The sequence below is a fragment of the Agelaius phoeniceus genome, chromosome 1, assembly GCF_051311805.1.
Source record: "Agelaius phoeniceus isolate bAgePho1 chromosome 1, bAgePho1.hap1, whole genome shotgun sequence".
NCBI classification, from domain to species: domain Eukaryota; kingdom Metazoa; phylum Chordata; class Aves; order Passeriformes; family Icteridae; genus Agelaius; species Agelaius phoeniceus.
Genome location: NC_135265.1, coordinates 43,384,343 through 43,405,488, shown reverse-complemented (window position 1 = coordinate 43,405,488; position 21,146 = coordinate 43,384,343).

The following is a 21,146-nucleotide window of genomic DNA, read 5'->3' as shown; positions in this document are numbered from 1 at the left end:
ATGAGATGCAGTAGAGTAAGTCAACCTCCTGAAATGTCTTCCAGTCATTCAACGTGCCTTCCCATCACTGCCTTTACACCCCATGGTTGTCACAGCATGAGCTATAATTGATATTGAAGAAAGAAAAGAGAACCTGGAGGAATAATAAGGACAACTGATGCAAATGAGCTGCGTGTGCAGTCCTCCCCACAGCTTTCCACTCCTCTCTGAGGAGCCCTAGTAGGATGTGCTCTGCAATTAGTATTTCATCAAAATGATAGCTTTTTGCTGCGAGATGGTTACAGCTGGTGGTAGCTTCTTAATACAGTGTGCAAGGTCTGGGGGTCTACAGAGACTTCATGTTCATGCAAATGAATGCAAATGATTTTACAAGGTGTCATGATGTTGCTGTGCTTGTTCCTTCCCTACAATATGGGGACCATGCTGTCCTGCAGAAACTCAGCCTCTTTCCCTTCCCTGCTTGACAAAATAGCCACTAACCTGAGGCACTTGTGGCTTGGCCTCACTGACAACCAGGAGGAATATCCATCATTCATTTTGCAATTCTGTTCTCACGTTTCCATAAATAGTGCAGTCATTCAGGAGAGGAACCATTAAAATGGCCGGGTCTGTGCATGTATCCACCTGCCTTTTATTTTTTTTTTTTTGCTTCTGCCCAATGCCAGTGTGAGTTTTGGGCCTATCCTGGGGCAGCCCTGAGCTCTCCCTGGCTGCTGCACACTCTGTGTGGTTCTGAGATGTCACTGTGTGGTCAGTGCCATCCGAGGTCTACAGGTACTTGCATGTATGACTTCAGCAAATGGTTAATAAATCTTTCCAAATTGTTTGGAAAGATTGTTTCAAAGGAAAAATGCTGTTTCAAAGGAAAAATGCTGTGTTGTACTGCAGAGACTGTATCTGGCATGCAGTGTTTTTATCTTGTGTATGAGTGTACAGTGGGAACAACTTAAAAGTGGGAACAAAAGAAAAAACCCTGTGTGTCAGAAAAAGAGGTTGACCCTGATCATCTTTGTGGAAGTACATTCCAAATCTGTCTTTTTTTCCTAGGACCTAGTGTTTAACTTCCCTCATTGTAAAGCTCTACTGAATGATTGCAGTTCTCTACTGATACGACACAAATGGTTACAGGAGATTTTCTCAATCTCTTCATAATGAAATCTCTTAGTTTGCTGTGTCAAGAGGATTTGTCAGTGTGATGTTTCTGTGTCCTCTTGTCTCAGGGTGCATTATCTTCTCCCACCACAGAAGTGATTGCTCCTTCCAGAGGAGCAGTTCACATTGCCATCTGCTTCTGGCAGGGACTTGTTTCTCACCAAATACCAAACAGGTTTTCTCTCAAGTCTGTCAAGTACTTGAGCCTTTTTTCCCATGAAAGTTATGACTATCAAATTCAGACCAGCAGATGAAAAGGCTGTATCCTGCTGTCTTTTGGCAGCTTTGCTATTTTTACAATGTGCTTATGGTTTTGGTTTTTAAAATTATCTTTAATACTTAGTATTATTTATAGGTTAATGTTCATTCACTTTATTCCCATCCTTTTACCTTCTGTAGGTTGAGGGCACTCTTGTTTATTTCTCCTTTTATTCTCTTCCAGATGGTGCTTTCCAGTCCTGTATTAACCCTATGGCTCTTCAGTTGAACCCTGCAGTGTATTTCGCACAAAGTTGGTACTTCTGCTTTTGTACTGCCATGTCTGTAACCATTTCTGTGCTGCAAACCTTAAGCTTGCAGAAGACATCACATGGCTCCAGCTACGATGCAAGGATGCGTCTCATAGCCACACCCTTTCCCAGAAGCAACATCACTGGGCTTCTTGAACTCTGAGGGCAACTATGAGACGTTGGGAGGGAGAAAGGCAGTAGTATTTCCCTGTTAGTAAGAGCAGCGCTAGAACAGTTGCAGGAGCATGTGACATGGATGTCAAAACAGGCCCTGGTTTACTGTTCCTTCTAGTTCTGCACAGACCTCACAAAACACAGTACAGATCCCCACCGAGTGATTCTGGGCAGAAATGTAACAATTACTGGTAAATCCAATTCAGTCCTTCTGCTGGGGTGGTGGCCTGTGTGGATGCTTTTGTTGTGGAATAAATGCAGCACTGGTTTTTCATTTGTTTTAGACTGACAATTTTAGCACGACATAAGCTAAACCAGAAAAATCCCTGTGTGTCAGAAAAAGAGGTTGACCCTGAGCATTGCATTGGTGGGACAACAGCAGTTTGAGCTCACACTGTGGCTTGCCATTGCTCTGCTCCTCTGTGTAAGCAGATCTTTGAACCAGTGACAAGACCTGGTCCAGCTCAGTTGCACAGAACTTGACTGGGCTTAGGGGGTTGGGAGTATTTTCCTCCCTTCCTCACTTGTTGGAGAAAGTCCAGAGAAGAACCACTAAGATGATTAGAGGAACGAAGCACCTCTTGTATGAGAAAATGCTAAAAGAATTGGGATTGTTCAGCTTGGAGATGAGAATAGTCTGGGGTGACCTTATTGTGGTCTTCCAGTACCTGAAGAGAGTTGACAAGAAAGATGGAGAGAAACTTTATACCAAGGGCATGTAGTGACAGGACGAGGGGGTTAGAGTTAGGTTGGTTAGAGTTAGGTTTAGATCAGAAATTCATAAGAAATTCTTTACTGGGGTGGTGAGGCATTGGAACAGGTTGCTTAGAGGAGTTGTGGATGCCCCATCCCTGGGATTGTTCAATGCCAGGTTGGATGGGGCTTTGAGCAACCTGGTGTAGAGGAAGGTGTCCCTGCTTATGGCAGGGGATTGGAACTAGAGGATCTTTTAGGTCTTCTCCAACCCAAACCATTCTATGATTTGATGATGATGATGATACAGGGCAAATCCAAGAAGGGAAGAGAGCAGCAAGCTCTGTATCTCTGGAGATGTTGGGGCAAGAATATCAATGCTTCTCTGCCATCTGTGGGCACATGTCAAGGAGAAACAAGAAAGAGTAAATCCTTTATCTCTCAAAGCTGTTTTTCTTTTCATCTTGCACTTCTACATTGTTGCCTTTTAATGACTGTGTTCTTAGCACTTGTTCCCACTGATGGAGCACTTTGCCTACTGTCTCTCTCCTCTAATTTTGCTTTTTCTTCCACAACCTCTGCCCTTGCATCAGGGATGCAACCCCTGGAGTAGAACAGGAGAAAAAACTTGCTGATGGGAAGGGTGCTGGCACTTTGTTGTTTTCTTCACCAGAAGAACCTTCTGGGATTCATCTGAGATACATCATGTACCATTTCTGTTACCTTGAAGGTCTTTCATGTTAAAAAAGTCATCCTCAGGCTGCCCACTTTTCATTAAAATGGATAGCAGTGTTCACATAAAGTCACCTTTTCTCTGGTTGCTGCCTGTGCTGGAGCAGCGCCAGACAGGTGGATGTCCCTCTCTGAGTGCAGTTATGGTTCTTGGGAAGGTGACCCTGGCACAAAGGAAAGCCAGCCCTGGCAGCTTCCGTGCTGTGGCAGTTGCTGTAGAATTGCCTCATTTTTGCTGTTATAATTTCTTTGCAGAACAACAGCTATGGAGAGATGGATTTTGTTTCATGCAGTCCCAGGCCTTGGAGTCTGTTTTCCTAAGGAAGTGCAGCTCATGCTGTCACACTGTGTGTCCACACCAGTGTGTGCATCCTTCACTGCCCATCCTGGTGACTGCTGAACACATTGGGCAGCTCCTACCAAGCCTGCAGACCAGTACCAATCTCTGAGACCATGTGTTCCTGTGAATTCCAGGAAAGGTGCAGCTGGGGAAAAAATAAGTCTCAAGCAGGGAGAGACAGCAGTTTGAGTAAGCTGCTCTTAGACAGCAAAAACACTGCCCAGGAGAGAGAGAGGGGCCCAGCTACATAAAAACTTCCAAAAGGAGTTTGTTTGTCAGAAGTAAAGAGACAGACAATCCACCAGAATCTGATTTCTAATGAAGCACTCACCCTTCAGTCATACAAAAATCACTCAGCCACAAGATCTGAATTCAATGTAAACAGGTTGTCTTAGGTTCAGTGCTTTGTATGGGCTTGTTTTTCTGTTCATATCTCAGAAAGAGCTCTTCTGCACCAAAAATTCAGCTTGCCAGACAAGTTAACGATGTCAGGAGCAGCCTTGGCAGAAGTTTTGCCTCAGAGCACATTTATTATTCACAGGGTTTGCAGAGTGCAGGGATATACAGAAGTCATGTCCTGCCGAGGCACAGAATGTCTCAATGACAGACAGAAGGAGAATAACAATATTTTCTTCCAAGGCACATGTGGCCCTGAGCATCTCTAGGGATGTGCATTTGGTAGTTGATTAGAAACACACTTATTTTATTCCTGACTGCATAGAAAGCCCTGATTTTTTTTTTAAGCCAGAAAAAAAAAAAAAAAAAATAGAAAAACATGCTTTCAGCAAGCTAGGACAGGTCCTCATTTCTTCCTTTACACTCACAGGAGCATTATGAGCGGGCAGGGAGGCTTGTGCAGGGAGGGTGTGTTGCAAAAACAGTTGTGAATTGGCCCTACTTGAATGAAAAGGGGCGTTGGAAAATAATGAGTTACAGGACTAATTGCAGCCAGCGGTTGTCACTGATCTAGTTAATCACGACTGCTTTATACCAAGTGCTCCTCTGTCATTTTCACTCTACCGAGCACTCAAAAAAAAAGTAATAAAAAAATTATTATCGCCTGGCTAGTGCGAGGCCGATGTGACCACCAGGTGCCACTCTCGCTCCACGGGGAATACGAGGAGACTTAAGGCTGGGCACCGTCGGCAGGAAAAGCCAAATCGGGCAGCCATCACTCCTTGTGTCCGTCTCTGGATTTTCCTACCGGCTGTACGTAGCTGGGACAGCAGCTTCTCCCCATCCTCCAGTGAGGAGGATGCTGGAAAACCGTGAGTACCACTAAACCTGGTCTACATTTGTTTGCCAGCAGCGCTTTTGCACAGGGAGGCAGGGATGCAGATGGAAAGCTGAAAATATGCTGCTTGAGAAGGCTGGAGCCTCTTTGACCATCTCCTCATTTTGCCTTACATGGGAGAAGTTGGTGCTTTCTCCAGCCCACATCCTGATGAACACCCTCTTATTAGCACTGAACAAAGATTTTGTAGTTGCTTGGAGTGCAAAAGCTGCCCCTTCAGTTTTGGCTATGGAAACCTCAAGCCTGAGGTTTCCACCACGTAGCTTTCCTCGTTTTGCTCATCTTGTGGGCACAATTTTCTGTGTCCTAGGGAACAGGCTCCTGGCATTTCCTGGTCCTCATGTTCACTCATGAATGAAATATACCCCTCCTGGAGCCACAGCCACTGCCAGTCTCTTGGGCCCAAGTACACTGGTTTTCATGGAGAAAAGCAGATTTTCCTACCTGCCTGCCACCATGAGAGTTGTCCCAAAGGCTAACTGGTGTTACCAGTGCTTCAGGGGACAGCCTGTGATGGTGTGCCATAAGCAACAAAATTTTTGAAGATGAAGGGGATGGTAAAGCATGGTTTGTACTTTCACTCTTTGATTTTTCTGCTTTGGTGATCAGGGCAGATGTTTGAGTGCATCAGTGTTGAGAAGCAAAGGGCTTCTAGAGCTCTTAGGGTCAGATGGGTGCCAAGTGTACTTCTGTAAGTAAGTAACCCCAGTTCACTTCAATAAGTTCTGTTTTGCCTTCTGCTTGCCTTGCTTCTATCTTTCTGCAGGTCTCCATTCTGTCCTGCCCTTAAATGGCTCATTAGACTTGTTTTCTGAGGTAGCCTGTAACATCCCAATTCACTTCCCTAATCAGATCTCTTTCCATTTGAGTTCCCCATGGGCTAAACAAGTCTGACATTGCCCTTCTTGTCTACTGGTTTATCCTTTATGTGTTTACCTTTTCTCTTCCTAGTTCATGAATAAAGATGTTAAATACAAGGTCACTGGGGGCTGCTGATTTCCAAACCCAGGAGCTAGTGATATTTCAAGATCAATTCCATTATGTGATTATGTTTCCCTTACTGAGTTTTCTCAGGGAAATCATTTGTCACAGAACAGCGGGCTCCAGCTTCCTGTAACCCTCTTAAATCAATCCCATCATATCACTGAAACCTTATTTTAATATATTCCATTGTAATTGTTTAATTGTTTACTTGAAGGAGCCTTCCTGGTGTATTTAGTAGCAATCAGGTTTTTAAAATAGATTACTATTTTTAAACAAAAGAGCTAAAAATGCCACCCCCCATTAGGAAAGAAACATCTAAACAAATCCAGGTTTTCTGGGAAAACGATGAACTGGAAAATCTGTTGAAAACTGCCATATCATGTTGATGCTGGCCAGCTCTTTGGGGTCCTTCAGGTAGTGGGTGAGGTACCTCATTTAGGGTTAATAGGATTTTACAATATGTTACAGGGTGAAAAGTGGGGAATTCAATGCCCTTATTTGAATCTAGGGTGGTTACCCCATGGAGATTTTTGCAAGCATATTTTCATATTCTTGTTCTGATGTGCTCCCTGGAGAAAACTGGATAAACTGATCTGCAGAAACATTTAAAAAGATTTAAATCTGCTGTCTTATGTTTTACATGTGTGTCCTGCAGAATCTATGCTGCTATTAGGACAGGGTGATGTGTTTGTTGAGCTCAAAGTGGTATTTCCAAGGGAAAAAAAGAATCATAGTCTCAAGAAATCCAAGTCATTGGCTTGAGATCCTGCATCATATCTGATGTGAAGGATTTATGTCAGGGTGGGGAAAAAAGCAAGTATGCTGTGGCCTTTTCAACAAAGTTCAACTGCAGCTGTTTGTGCAAGGAGGAGAAGTTGCTGCTATTTCTAAAATAGTGGGTTTTTTGTTGGGCTTGGAGGCCACTGTTATCTGCAAACCTGTGCCAGTTATAAGGACTCTATCCCGGCTGTGGCAGTTTTTGGTTAGCTGGAACATTTCACTCTAGAGTGAACATTTTCTTTGTAGTATCTAGCATCAAAACCCTTCTACAGGCCAGCCTACTGGTGTGTTTCAGTGTAGAGAGCACTCATCTATAGATTTGTCTGCACCTGCAGACAGACCTACCTGTTCTGCAGAACAAGTTCTTCCTGCAGTGATAAACACGCCAGGGAGTTTAAAATGCAAAGCTATTGCTCGAATAATCACAATGGCTGATCAAAAGTTGCACTTTGTTTTCCCCTCTCACCTCTGTTCCCAAGAGAAGTGTGCTTGTGCAAGCAAGAAAGCAAATACCTCTGTTTTCTGCATGCCTAGTCCAGTTTGCCTCTTTGGAAAGGCCCTTTGCCCATTCTGAATCAGGAGTCATCTATGGAATTAGCCCTGGATCTCCTGCTCCATCAGAGGCTTCTGATCTCATCTTCCACTCCTGCTCCCTCCTTTAACAAGCTGGGTGAGCCCAGTATGTGCCATCAAAGTGTTGTTTTTTCACACGAGGTCCCTCAGTGTGGTGAAAGAAAGGCATTAATGGAAAGAACTGTTCATGCCTCAGGGCTGGGGTAAATGCAGTGTGCCAGCACTGGAAAGACACAGCCTAGGCATTCTTTCTAGTTCTCGTGTCATGTGAAGGCAATACAGGGTTATCAAAACTATCTTTTTTGTCCAGGTGAAAACCTAGCTGTGATCACATCATAGGGGAAAAACCCCAGTGACTGTAACTCCTGAAAGGACAAACCAGCACTGCCTGTAAAACAAAACAAAACAAAACAAATAAACAAACAACCAAATAAAACAAAAACTCAAGCAAAAAACAAACAAGCAAAAAACCAACCCAAAACCAAACCAACATAAAAAAACCCCAAACCAAAAAAAACCTCAAAAAACCTGGTGCATTTAAATGACCAGCTGTGCATCCAGTGATGCCTTAGTCTATAGGGTTGAATGCCTCTCCTAAAGCAGAGCTTTCCCTCATCTATTCTGAATTAACTGCAGCCATTGTTCTTTTCTCTCTTGAGGGCTATACCTATTCCTAGAGCTAATTCAAATTAGCTGTCCCAGTTAATTAAAGCATCTTAATTAATGGAAAAATACAGAGTCTTTATCAGGCTGGAACACAGCCTAAGATACCACAGCTGAGCAGAAGAGAGATATTTTCTTTTATGCTTTAAATAGCTTGCCAATATGAAAATGTGGTTATAACCAAACTCTTGTGAGGATGAAGTTGTTTTCCCACAGCTATAACCCAAATGTGGATTGTTACTCCATTTCCACTTGAACTCCCACTGAAGGCAGGGTGGTGTTGCCTGAGGAAGAGTTGGTTTTGTGTGGGATGACTTGCAGAGGAAATGCAAGCAAAGATATAAGCAGGGGAGAGTGTGAAAACACTCTTACTCACTTCCCTGTGAGAGGAGACAGGGGGTGACCACTGGAAGTGGCTGGTGTTCTTCCCCTTTGCCCTCCCAGCACTGTGGTCATCAGCTGGGCCAAAGATGGCAAGGGGGAGGACAGGGACAAGCCAGGGTCCTCCTTGCTCAGACACCTGCTCCAGGCACAGGGTGTGACAGCCAGTGGAGCCATCCAAACAGCCCCAGATGAGCCCTGCAGCTGCATGGGCCAGGCAGCCAAGGGCACAGGCTGACCTTCCACCAGGACACGCACAGTTGCCTCCTCATGGAGACAATACTCTTCTCTTGCTGTTTCCAGATTCACCAACTCAACAGGAGAATTTTATTTGGTCAGTAACTTCCTTCTCTTCAGGTTTTCTGGGAGTTTCTCCATTCCTGAGTAGTGCTTGTGGCTTCTCTGTTGCTCAGAGTCATCTGGCTCCCAGCAGAAATGGGTCTGAGCAGCAAAGGATGCAAGTGTTGGAACCCCAGGAATTCCCTCTGAACAGCAGCAGCAAAAAAGAGAAGCATTTTATAAGCACTCACCAGTATAACAAATAACAATGGTACCATTTTTAGAGGACACATTAAAACAAGCAAGGTAATTACTATGCAGTTTAATTAGCTCAGAAATTTAATCACCCTTACAATTGAAAAAAAAGATCAGAGTCTGTTTCTAAATTAGGCAGTACAAAATTTCTCAGTGCCTGTCCTGGAACATCAAGTAGGTAAATCTATGTACCTTTTATCTCTCAAGCATGTGACACAATCATCTCTTTTACTCCGCATTCCATCAGTGATTCCAGTGATCCACTGGATCCTTTAAAACAATCTGCAATAAACAAGAGTGATTGTGAAGCCCCCTGAGTTGCAGTTTGTGCAATACTTTTTCCAACACTTAATTTTTTCTGCCACCACAGATAAAAATGTACTTGGCTGATATGAACAGGACAATCCCATTTTTATTCCTGCAATGTTTGCAGGAGAATGCTCCATCCATTCCAGTTTAGAGAGGGAGAGGGATGAGAAGCATTCCCCTTGTGAACATTTTGCTGTGCAAAGGCCATGCAAGATGAATAGTCTTTGGCCTGTTACATCAACAAAGCAGATAATTTCTTCCATTTCTTTTTCAAGCTGTTGTGAGCTTCTTTATGCTTGGCTCAGACCAGACCCCTCTCTTCCAGTTGGCCTTCATTTTTCTTTCCTGTATTGGCTTTTGCTGAGACTGGGAAACTGTCTGACAGTCAGCTGGTGCCCCACTCAGGTGCATTAGGAAAAGAGAGGGAGGATTTTTCCAAATAGCTAAACACACTGTGTGTTGCTGTATGGGATGCAAGGAAGGTAGGAACACAACTGCAGTAGGGTGTTGTAGGTCCAGCTACCCTTATGGATAGATGGGCAAGAGGAGTGCATTGAATGAACCCCAGGGACATAAGAATAGAGGTAAGTTGGAATGCAGATCTGCAGAGTGTAACAGAGGTAGCTGGAGCTGCTCTGAATTAAAAAATCCAGCTGATGAGGGTCACTAATGGAAGGATCAGAAAGTTTTAAGTAGAAGCAAAGTGGACTTCAGCAAAATGTTAAGAAGAATGAGTATAATGAAGCATGAAATCAAGTCAAAGATGATTCAACCCAAGAGAGCCATGTGCAATACTCAGCTTTCAATGTCTGCTTCTTGGTATTGGCCATCATTTAAGGTGTCTGTAGCTGTACTGTTAATGTGTCAATATGTCCAGGCACTCCAATGAAGATTTATGTGCCATGCATGGAATCAAGCATACCACTGTCCTAGGAGCCCTACTCCAAAAACACAGGTGAGGATACCCAATGCACACAGGAATATATATATATATGTCTGTGAAGAATAGATATATACATATATATATGTATACTTATAAGAATAAATGTGTGTGTATGTGTGCATAAATGTATGAGATATATATGAACTATTCTCTTATATTTCCAAGAGGTGTTGAGAGTTGCCTTGTCTCAAGACCAAGTCAAACAGGCACAGCCACCCAGAACTAGTTAGCCTGTGTGAAGGAAGGAAGAACCAGCAATCTCCTTTTCCCAGGCTCTTCCCAGGAAGAGGTAATCTTATTTTCTCTCAATGAATTGTTAGAAGCTTCTTTTACCATGCTGGATTATTTAAAACTTGCTCAATTTTGCAGTGGGTTCGCTGGGATTAATATTTTGAGTGCTCCCATAGTGAGCATTAACAAAATTTGGGAGAGGCGATTGCTGCCTTGTTGGATATTGATTTCTGTCGATAAGGAAACATTTTAACTGTGTTACAAAGTGTCCTTCTCTAAAATGCTTAAAATAGGACTGAGGAACCATTATGATATAAACTAATCTGCTGGACATCAAATTCAGAGATGATCCTGAAATTGTTTAGACATCGATTCTTTGTTATCTTTTCCTGTGGAGCACATTGCTCAATTCTGTTACCATTGAACAGCTGTCAGAAGGAAATTTCAGTGAGCAGCAGCAATACAGAAAATTTAAAATTTAGCTGCTTTTCTTTTTTTTTTTTCCCCTACAGAAGACTTTGGTCTTTTTGCTATTTTCACAGTAGGGGTGTGTAATCAGAGAAATTGCAGCTTTTATATATTTTTACTGCACCTCAGTGGAACAAAGTTATTATGGTGACTAAGCCAGCTGGGCATGAGAGAATGGATGTTTCAAATGTGTCACAGTGCTACTCTCAAAACTGTAAAAAAGACACCAAATTAAAGGATATCAGGAAGTTACCTAATCCCATAGAATTGGTCTGTGCAAAAATAGGGAAAAACTGTGACCTTTCTTCCCCTTCTGGCTTCATTCCTATTTGTTTACTACTTCTGAGAGCCTAGGATGAGAAGAGCAATCCACAGCATGTGCAGTGGAAAATATCTTTCTTGGGAGGTGGACTAAGATTGGTATTAATCACAAGCTGCCAAACCTTAAGTGGTTGTGTCTGTGCTAATGCAATGTTGTATTGCATAACAGGCCCTGCTCTGATCTAAGTCTTCTCTTTCTTCCTAGAAGGGGTAGGTTTTATATTTTAAAGTGCCACTGGCATGAAATGAACAGAATCTTCCAAGAGCTGTGGGAAAATGTTCTGGGATCCTTTTTGTATGTGAATATGGTTTCATGAGTTTCTCAGTATTTGTGCATCTGAGAGCAGGTTTCACCAGGTGAATTAGAGCCCACTGATGGTTCAATGCAAGATGTGGGAGATCTTTCATCTGTTGGGAATAAGTAAAGAAATTTGTTTTTTTTTCAAACTGACCCAAACATCTTATAACATTCTAAAACCAGCAAGGAAACTACCTGGAAAAAAGCAAAATCTTTGTGTTTCTTAGCTTGGCTCACCATCCTACCTGTGTTTGTTCTTCCCCTCTTGAATGCATTCACTTTTTTCCCCCCCATTTCCATCTCCAGCCTGTCAGGTCACCATGCAGGCAGTGTTGTGGATAGCTTGACTGTATTCTAAGCAAGCTGAAGCTGCCATTTTAAAACTCTTCTTCTGAATCATGAAGACTATGAAATAACTGATCCCCCAGGTGTTCAGAGGGGCACAGCTCTGTCCTGGCTGCATGTACTCTCGTACCGAAGGTCTAGATATAAAGCTAATGCATTCATAAAGAGACCCTGGGAAGAAATGCTTGTATTTTTTAGGAGACAAAATCTTGTTCACTTTTTTTAAAATAGGTGTTTTTTCCTCTTTGCTCAGACCACATTCTATTGCCTTTCAGGGTGGGATTAGCTGACAAAACCAGTCTAACCCAAGAGCCTCGACCACAAACCCTGGGAAGGAAATGAGGTTTTGCCATAGCTATTTCCTTGCTACCTGTATCCAAAGACAAGATACTGTGGTGGAACCTTTGCTGTCCTTACTCAGTTGGTGGTTAAGAGTAGAAGTCCAGACCTAGCAGAGAAAATAAGCATCTCCCACACATTTATCTCCTGATGGAGAGCACAGCCATCAACTAGTCCCTGTGGCTCTCTAGATTGTACATGGAGGCAGAGAAGGGCCTCCAAACAGGCAACTCCATGATATCCTCCTCAGAAATTACAGCCACAGAAAACAGAGAGGAAAATAGAGAGGAGTAAATCTTAGTTCCTGCTTGTCTCCAGGAGGGAAGAGCCAAACTTTGTGTCACAGAGAACCACCTTGTTCCATTCATGTAATGGCAGCTTGTCCTCCTTTCCCCCAAATGGGTATCAAGGAATTTTTTGGGAACTGGCAAAGGAAAATTATCCTTTGAAGCTAAGCAGCTGGCAGGTGTTTTATCCTTTTTGCCAAAAATAATGTCTGTTAAAAGCTCTCTTCCACAGCATGAGACACCCAGACCCAGTCATTGTCTCTTTCAGTGAGGATTGACATGAACACTTTCCATTTCCCACAACAACGTTGGGACCAACAGGCAACTAACTATTGGAAAGGGCAGGCTGGGAAAGCACTTTCAGTCTTTCCTGTTGAACTCAGCCCATTCTTGCATTTTCACCATTGTGTCTGTGGGGTGATTTAATGTCATTTTTGCTGTAAAGGATATTTTTGATTTGGAATGAAATTTTTGATGAAAAAACACCAATCCTATTGAGAATTTTTCACCTCCTAGCAGCAGACTGATTTTTAAAAATACTTTTAGGTGAAGAGGATTTTAAAAATCTCTGCAGAAAGCAGTAGTCAGTAATGAAATTTTCATTTTATGAAGAGACCTCAATGTCATTTTTATTACAAGTGAAAAGACAAATACATGAGACTCTTCTTTTGTGTCTCGTTTCCAACCTTAGGGAGAGAATGTATCTGGAAGCAACTTTAACTATCAGTAAAGAAAGAGAATTATATGAATTTGTTGTATAAGCTAAGTTCACACTGTTACCTTCTGTGTATGAAAAAAAATCCGCAAAGAATGGGAGAATTTTGTCTGTGAAGTTTAGCTTTGTAAAATTTATGACTACAAAATGCAATAGAATCAGTAGAATTGAATCAATAGAGAATTCAACTTCAAAAGAATGAATATCCCATGGTCTCAACAGACCAGTTTGTCAGTGGTCTGTCAGCTCCTAGAAATCAACTGCATTTGCTCTGGAAAACAGGGGTAACTGTAAACAACTCTAACAGAAGTTTTAGAAAATATTACATTCTTTCATGTCTGGGTTTTCTGTTTCATGTACCCCTATCTAAATGAGGCAAAATTGCTAGTGACTTGGAAAGTGTGTTTGGATGTCTCTAGGTAAAAGGGATGAGACAGGTGTTGGGAAGTGGAGTGAAAACAGCTGAAAGAACTGAGAACAACAAATTTGCTGTGCATTTTCTGTCATTTTTGTCTTATAGAAATATGAGGTGCTTAATGAGAGCTGCTTCTCATAATACCATGTTTCCATGCCCTTGGCAGCAGTACAGAGGTCAGATCTTCTCAGAACAATTATTTGGTGATCTGTCTGATGTGCTGAGCACAAACATGCTTTTCTTTGCCCTGGGCATGCTGTTCTACTTCTATTCCCACTTGCTTCTTCAATAAATGTGTGTACTGTGTCAGAAACGGAGAGCTCCCACTGGCCTCATTTCTGCAAGCTGCCTCTGAGTCTGACTCAATGTATTTCACTGGGAGTCTGGCAATTCAGGAGAGCACTTCTCATTTGAGCAGTTCCTTAGTTTCCAGTCTGTCACCTTCAGTGAATGGTGGCATAAATGTGGATGATCACTGCGGGCACACATGACAGCAGTAGGTGTCATGTTTCTTAATATTTCACCCTTCCCAGGTGACAGCAGCAAGCCTCTTTTCTGAAGGAGACCAGAATGGAAACATTGTGGGTTTGCTTGAATGTTTGAACTTTCTTTCACTTTATTTTTTGGTTTGTTACTAGGATGAGGTGGCACTAACAGTCTAGCTCTCTTGCTAGATTTTTCTTATAACTGTGCTTAGGAACAGATGCAATTTCCTCATAAGATCAGGTTGTTCTAAAAGTCTGTGCAGAGTCATGCAAATGTATATAATTTAATGCAAATGTGAGTCTTTCGTTTCTCAGAGTGTATAGGCTGAGACTTAAACTCTTCTTGGTTGTTAAATTCTGACCCTGAGAGCCCCTAATTCACACGGTTTTTTCATGTGTTTTATTGTCCAAAACTCTAGTAAAGTTGTACCTTGTGTAAATTAAAGTCTGCTAGAAACATGAAGGAGTGGTCAGAGGGACCTGCAGGAGGTGGCATGTGGGTCACAGACCAGGCCCAGGGCGAGTGCTGACAGTCAGACTCCCAAAAAGATGTGAAGTTTGAAATTCACATTTGGGTCAGAAAGCTCTGCCCAGGTATGGCTGTAAAAGCGATCCATGTAATCAAGCTGATTATGAGACAATTTAGTACTGATGAAATCCAGCTTGTGCAGGGAGCCAGCAAAAAGCCTCTGTAGCCCATCACACTCCAATTAAGCTCTTTTTGCTGCTGTATACACCCCATGAAAAGACATTTCACACACAGCAAAGGCCACATACACACACTGAGATTTTCTGTGATGCTGTTGGAGTCTGGTGTTCTCTGACCAGGCTCCTTCAGGTAATCCATGAGTGGGGTTTAAAGCTCAATATCAAATTATTAGTGTACAGACTTTTCTAGTCTTACTTGGGCTTTCACAAACAGACTTAAGAATTTAAAGCAGTGACGTTACAGCAATTCATGTTTTCATTTTTCATCTCTACACTAAAACTAATAACCCTATCATAAGCAGTAGGCAAACATAAATATACCCCCAAAAAACCCCCAACAGTTATAAAAATGGATAAGCATCTACATTTATGAAAGAATTAAGCAAGTCTCAGATAATTTAAAGAAATAAATTTTTAGGACACGTTTCTCCGTGCAAGTCTAGAGCTTGCTGAGAGAGCCAGGCTGTTTAAACCAGATCCTTTCTGGCATTCAAGCTCCATTTGAACCTTTAAGAAACAGCCAGGCACCTTGTGGATTCGCCTGCTGCACAAGCATTTGCTCAAAAAGCCATCAAATATATTCAGAGGCAGAGAGGTCTGTGAGGTGCTATTAGACCAGATATAACATCTGGCTCAAGGAGTCTCTAAGGCCTGAGATGGCAGCAATTGAGAGGGTATTTCAGAGGAATTATCCACTTGTGGTAGACCTGTCTCAACAGCCTTCTCATCAACATCTGCTCCTACTGATGCTTAAAAAGAAGGCACATCCACCTTCTGTCTGATCTCAAACATCTGTTGGTTCTTTTCTTTTAGTCTTGGAAAGTGGGGTTAAATTACTGTGTGAAAAAAGAGAAAAAAACTGAAAAATACAAAGTGTTAAAGTATGCAGAGACACACTCCCAAAATACAGCTAACCTTGCTCAGCAGATAGAAGTCAAAATGAAAATGCCTGTCTGGCAGCCTCTCCCATGTAAAACCTTGCATATACAGGTTTATGTAAAAAGCTGTATATATAGAGTGCAAAATGAAACTAATCTGTTCTTGGCAAATAAAATAGATTGGAAACCATAGAGAAGTGATTTGTTTCCCTGTGGGTCATAATTATTTGCACTGATGTGAAGCGACCCCAGGGAGATCAGCTGGACTGAGAGCATGTTTGGTTTCATGGAGCCCCGTTTCAGGTTTAGGGTTATTAATGCATTTTGTCACAGTTCTATCCTGTACCCTGGCCAAATGAGGGCTCCACTGTTCTTGGCACCATTCCCCTGCCACTTCAGAGATAATCCCTCCCTCAGAGACCTCTCTGGACAGACCATGACTGGGGGAAGATCAGAGGAGGGTGCCCTCTCTGCTGGCTCAGATTATTCAGGGTATGCATATGCTTTTTAAGGAGATAATTTTTATTAATTTATTTAAAGGAATCTGCTACCACTGCTAGGTAGGAACACTTTGGAGAGAGGTCTTACATGTGTGAGTCATTCAAGGAGGAAAACCAGAACAGCAAAACCAGTGAGAAGAAGCCTGAGTGAGGAGCAAAGCAAGACAGGTAAGATGGTGCAGGATGACTGCCATGCTGAGGGGCCAAACAGTGCATTTGGCTTTGGAGGAAGAATGGTGGGACAGGATACCATTAGGAAATCTCACTGGGGGAGGCAAAGAAAAAAAACACCTGAGCAAACAACACCAACTTTCAAAGCATCCATATGAAATTATCACCCTTCTTATTTTGTGCTTCTAGGAGTGATATGGCCAAGCAAGTAACTTCAGTGTTTGACAGAGACAGGACTCTCATGATGGGCTGGCCAACACAGCAGCTGCCTTTAATGTGTCTGACTTTACTGTGCATGCACAACGAATCCTGGCAGGCAGGGCTGACTGCTCAGGACCACCATAACAGACTGGAGTTGGAGGCAGCACCTCTGTCATGTACATGTTAGATTGTTTCTGGTGCTCACTTTCACCCAGGGCTGAGTCAAGGCACAAAGCCACCTGAGGCACTCCCTGGAAGGTTCACAAAGCCATCAGTCAATGCTAAAATGGTGTGTGGGATGTGCCCTTCTACAGGTCATAAACACTCAAGGCACTAGAATGGAGAGAAAAGGAATGAAAAAAAAAAAAAAAAAGGAAAATTCACAGATATACCAAAAACTGGATGCATTTTCATGTCAGGTGCATTATTTACTATTACTACCATGAGGTCAAGAGATGATATTGTACTTGTGGCTGCAAAAGTGAATGAAGATAATGAAACACAGTCAAGGCTGTAGGAACATCCCAATCAACGCGCACTTCATACCCTCCACCAAACCCAGCCTTGCACTGCATTTAGCAAGAGGTTCTCTTCCCCCCCACTGGATAAGAAAAAGCTTTTCAATCTGTTGGAATCACACCAGGCATTTAATTAAGTGTCTCTGTATTTGTTCAGTTAGTGAGAAAACAAGCTGCTTAGTGCAGGCTATTTTCGAGCAGGAACTACACAAGGGTGAGTCTGCAAATTAGAAATGGTTGTTAGAATCACTATTATAGGGATCATTCTACTCTTCTGTGTGCTGCTTGTTTTCTCCCACAGGCTTCTTGTTCTGTACAACTGACTTTAATGGCTATAGTTGCATTTCTGAGCCTGTGAAGAAAATCTGCACAACTGCAGTTTAATGTTGGTGAATGGAAAGCGAAAAAGAACTTGTTATATTAGCTCAGAGTTAGGGAAACAAAGGAACAAGTGAATAACAGTACTAGCAGGTGAACTTGGAAAGAGGTGTAATAGAACTTTCTTCATCCACAGATCTACTCAAAGAGATAACCTGACCTGTATGGAGCTGCAATGGGAAGGATTTAATGTAGGAATTTAAGAATTATTCAGCTGATTTGATCCATTCCTGGAAGAGCACAAAAACATGACAGAAATATTACTACAAGGACTGCTTCATAATTTTTGAAAATATCTCTTCTCCAGCAATTTGTCAGCAATTACTTCTGGGCCATGGAAAGTGAAACATTCATTTAGAGTTGTCAGCTGCGCAGAAATCTTCGTGTTGAGCAGTTTTTCACACAGCAATTTTTAAAGGATTAAACCCTAAGGAGTAGTATCTGTAAATTTATCCCCATTCACTGGAGGTGGTGCATGTCTTTGAGTCCAATAGTGAATTTCTTGCAAGAGAATGGTGGGTTTTGGTCAGATTCCTGTGTCTGGTGTTATGACAGTGGGATATATCAGTTGGGACATAACACATACATTCGCAGGCATGGCTAAAAAGAAATGGGAGGAGTGGCTAAATAGAAACGGGAGGAGTTTGCTGGCAAGCTCCAGGAGCTTGGTTTGCAGCTGAGGGGCAGGGAGGGAAGGGATGGGAGCAGGCACTGTTACTCCTGGAAAGCACCAATCCTTTCAGCAGCACAGCGGGGCTGGCACACACCCTCTCCTGCCGCGGCAGCTCGTTTGGCTTGCTAAAACTCGGGCATAGCAAAATAGACAAAGGGGCTGTCTTTTTCTGCTGCCCCAGCAATCTGCTGCCCTAATTACGTGCCTACAACTTGTGCTGGCTCATAACCATGTGATGAAGGCTGTTCCTGAGGGGTTTTGATTGATTGAAGCAGCTCTTGATTCTTAGGACAAAAGAGGCAAGGGTATAAAGCTATACGCCCTCAGGAAGGGAAATAAATAAATTAGAAAATATTTTGCTTCAGCCTCAGAATGAAATTTTTATTTGTTTCAAGGCCTTCCAAGATGATGTGGACCAGAAAAGTGTTCCTACAGTTCCTACAGAGTCATATGCATGAGGCAGAAGATTCAGAAACTAAATCTGAGATGCATCATTAGCTTTAGTGCTCCAGTAAAGGAATAAAAGCATAAACTAACAAATAGCTCTCTAAGGTATTTCAAAGAAGCCATAAGTGAAACACTGAAAGAGACAAGGCAATGTCTGTGTCCAGCCATTACTCAAAACAATGAGAATATCTCATGAGCAATTTCTGAGAATGTATGAGCACTACACAAACTGAATTTCTCATGCCATAGCTATGAATTTACTTTATGGGGTCTTTATGGGGATGTGGTGGTGGTGTTTGTCAGTAATGACAGAAAACTGTAGGGCAGCAGATGCTTTAAGACTATTAAAAATCAGTTTTGCAAAGGCATAGAACAAAAAAAGTGCATTCATGATCTCTGGAAAGAATTGCATTTAACATTTTTCTAAATGTAGGGTCCACATGTGGTTTGTGACTTCCTTGCTTGAAAGCATGGAGAGCTATCTTCCTAAATTTGACAATTCACACGGTATGCTGCTATAATCATAGAATCCCTCAGGTTGGAAACACCTTTAATATCTTTGGGTCCTACTGTTAACCCAGCACTGCCACATCCACCACTAAACCATGTCCCTAAGCACCACATATACAGGTTTGTAAATACCTCCAGGGATGGTGACTCAACCCTGTGCAGCTTGTTCCAATGCTTGACAGCCATTTCAATGAAGGAATTTTTCCAGTTATCCTATCTAAACCTGCCCAGGCACAACTTGAGATCATTTCCTCTTGTCCTATCACTTGTTCCTAAGGAGAAGGAGGGCTACACCCTCCTTTCAGGTAGTTCTAGAGAGTGATAAGGTCTCACCCTCTTTTTCTCCAGGTTAAACAACCCCAGCTTCCTCAGCTGCTCTTCGCAGGACCTGTGCTCCAGACCCTTCACCAGCTTTGTTGCAATGCTTTGGATGCACAATGTTTGTCTGAACCAAGTAGAAGAAGTGCTTTTTGCCTTGGAATAACATGTTAGTCACAAAAAAGGCCTAATTGTAATGTCCTGACTCATGCTGGCCTAGAGGGCTCCACATTCTTTAGAGCTCTGCCTGCATTGCCATTTGTCACAGTTGATCCTGAGGTGAAGAGGTGAACATGGAGGTAGGAAGTCTTTGGGAGCAGAAATTGTGAGTGAAGGCTCTTTGTCAACACTGAGGAAAAGTGCCAGGAGGAAAGTATCCAGGAAGATTGATGGAAGTGATGAGCTGAGTGGAAAGGCATCACACCAACCTGCTGACAACACAAATGGTGGAAAAGGCTGTGCAAAAGGCAACACAAATGGTGTAAAAAGCATAGGATGAAGAGGAAAAGCTTCCCTGTTTACTGGATCTTGCAAAGAATGCACAGAAATGAGGGATGGGTCTTATTCCTATGAACTGAAAAAGTACCATGCAAGAAAGCAAACTTCTCTTCTTGCAGCCACCTGTGTCTTCTTAGCTCCATTTTTTACATAAAGATTTCTCCCCATTTCACCCTTTGCTGTCTTGTCAGAGGATATTTGGAGGCCTCTTGATATTCCAGCATTACACAAGGAACAGATGCAGTTCCATGGTGTCTTGGAATGTGTAATCATCCATCCCCTCTCCTGATGCTGCTGCTGTCACTCCATAGGGAAATGGGGCAGTATCTGCCATGGGTCCTGTGCAAACATGATACCATAAATGCATTGCAGAAATGTGTCTCTAACAAATACTTTATTTGTATCCATTATGTTTTTGTTTCTAGAGACTTGCTATTGATTATAGACACTGGTATTCAATAATAATCTGCCAATATCAGTCATTGTATTTTTACTCCACATATTCATGCTCAATGGCAGAAAATGCAGTAAAATTTTCCTTGAGACTGTTGGCAATCCAGCTCATTTGTCATTTTTAAATGGACACCTGGGGTAGATTCTGTCCAAGCAAAACAAATCAATACAGTTAGTTACACTAAGTGCATTTGAACAAGGATATTTGAAGGCAGAGAAGGAAAAGGTGCTGCAGCAAGGAAAAGGGTGGAGAGGAGAGGTGTGTGTGCTGCAGGCTGGAGAAATGGCACCCAGCTTAATCTATGCCTTGGGAGTGGGGAAGAGATGGAGGATCAGGAGAAAAGAACCATAAAAGGGTGGACCAGGCTGATGAAGAAACTGAAGAAAAGCCAAAGGAGAAGGTTTAGGAAAACAAGAAATTAAAGTAGTGGATCTAAGGTGAGTCCCGTGGGTTGAAGCAGAAGAACCAATGAAACACAGCCATTGGGCATGCCTGGAGGGGAATCTTGTTTCTAGTCCATCTGATTTTGGAGCAGGGTCCTGGACTTTGAACCAGCTGGGGGATTTTTTAGCCCATATCACTTATGCTGCCATCATGATTTTAGCCTGGCTATAACAGTCACAACAGCAGCTTGTGCAACTGCCCATCTCTTGGAAATGATGCAGAAAGAAAACAATCTTGTATGTCTGTTTTTATAGAAGTAGATTATATAGAAGGGAGGTTTGCTGTCTTTGCAAACACTAAATTTCAGTCACTCGCGTAGGACTGGTTGACATCTTACTTTCTATTTCAAAATGTTCACATTTGATTGTATAAAAATAATGTTTTTCTGTGGGGTAAGCAATCCAGCTCACTTGTCATTTTAAATGGACACCTGAGGAGATTCAGGTGACTTACCAATGGAGTCAGTTGGACCAAGGGCCTTAA